The sequence below is a fragment of the Mus pahari genome, unplaced genomic scaffold (assembly GCF_900095145.1).
Source record: "Mus pahari unplaced genomic scaffold, PAHARI_EIJ_v1.1 scaffold_9216_1, whole genome shotgun sequence".
NCBI classification, from domain to species: domain Eukaryota; kingdom Metazoa; phylum Chordata; class Mammalia; order Rodentia; family Muridae; genus Mus; species Mus pahari.
In genome coordinates, this window is record NW_018393763.1 from 6,233 (window position 1) to 7,869 (window position 1,637).

A 1,637-nucleotide genomic window follows, 5' to 3' on the forward strand; every position below is an offset into this window, starting at 1 on the left:
GACGACTCTGAGCACCATCTTTACCCACAGAGCCTGCTGTATATCTATGGGCCAAGTGGGCCTCACCAATTATCCTTCATTTCCAGGACAACCAGCACTCAGTTCCACGGGAGGCACAACGCAGACTGGGTAAGACACTGACTGTCTAGGCCTGGGACAGGTTGGGCAGATGATGGGACAGTGTCCAGTAAATGTGGCTCTGTGCACCCACAGTGACAGCAGAGGGCCTTCAGGAAGACATAGAGAAAACTGAGGCAAGGTGGGAGCAGTCATTTCTCTTCTGTTCTCACAGGAAACATGATTCTGAAGCTGCTTGAGTCCCGACTTTGTCTCCTGCTGCTGCTGGGACTTGTCCTAATGCTTGCCTCATGCCAGCGACCAACCCATTCCCAGTGGTTTCAAATCCACCATAGCTATAATAGAGCCTATTGCTGCTGTGAAAATGCAATGTGGGGCATTAACATTTATACAGGAATGTGTAAGGACATGAATACTTTTCTTCATACAACTTTGGCTGATGTTCTTGGTGTGTGTGTCAAACCACCTGCAAAGACGGGATAAGTAGGAATTGTCATGATAGTTCATCTCCAGTATTGGTAACTTTCTGTAACCTCACAACTCCACGAAGCCATTATACGGAATACAGATACCAAACGACAGGATCAGTGAAGTACTACAGAGTGGCCTGTGAGAACAGAACTTCATGGGTGAGTCCCACCTATCATGTGGCTCCCGTTTACTTGGATGGGATATTTTCACTCCAGTGCCAGCACTTTCTGTCTTTGCTCATCTGCTACTGCCAAGATCATAGCAGTGAAGAACCCGTTCCTCTGTCTGCACTGCATATCAGTACTTGTCTTCATAAACCCGACCCTGACTTTCTTTATTTTAGCTGAACAGAACTTTTGTAGTCAATAAACACTTCTGCATACAAATCTAGATCTCTGGTATCTGTGTCTGACAGGGGTGGGGAGAGAGTAAAAGGGAGACATACACAGAGAGGTGTGAATTCAAACTGCTGCCCATCCACTCATGTGATTGATTGATTGACCGATTGATGATTGATGACTGATGTGTAGGAGTAAGTTGTCTCCTTCTACCATGTGAGTCCCCAGATAAAACTTGGGCCATTGGTCTTGGTGGCAGGCATCTTAGGGAAACTTTTCTAATGAGGGAAATTTAAAAAACCTCTACCTGTTTTCTGAAGAGACATCTGAAGATGACTCTGGCTGTGCTGAGCACGGACCCCCAGCCGACTTCTCAAGCCCTTCCTAAATGTGAATACTCAGGAAGGCTGGGCTCACTCGGGTACTGGCTATGGCTTGAGCACAGGGAAAGNGGGGCTTTGGTGGTTTTGCACCTAGCAATTGTTTTCTAAATAAAATACCTAGGCATGTGTTCATAAACCTTTGCTAACAGGGCATTACCTACTGAGCCTGTGCATCTGACAGCTCCCAGCAAGCTAGGTTTATACAGAGCTTTTATACTTGAAAGAAATCTGGTTGAAGAATGGAAAGAAAATAATCTTTCTATAACTTCCTTAAAACCCCACAGCTGCCAAACCTCGCTCAATAAATGAAAAGATTAATGAGAGAATAACATAAAATAGACAAGTTTTAAATTTTTAAATGAAATAG

The 1,637-nt window shown here is 44.7% G+C and overlaps 1 pseudogene; it reads left to right on the plus strand.

Annotated features, from left to right (window-relative positions):
* The first annotated feature begins 297 nt into the window (after window positions 1-297).
* LOC110315718 lies at window positions 298-896 on the plus strand (annotated as a pseudogene).
* Window positions 897-1,637: the final 741 nt, after the last annotated feature.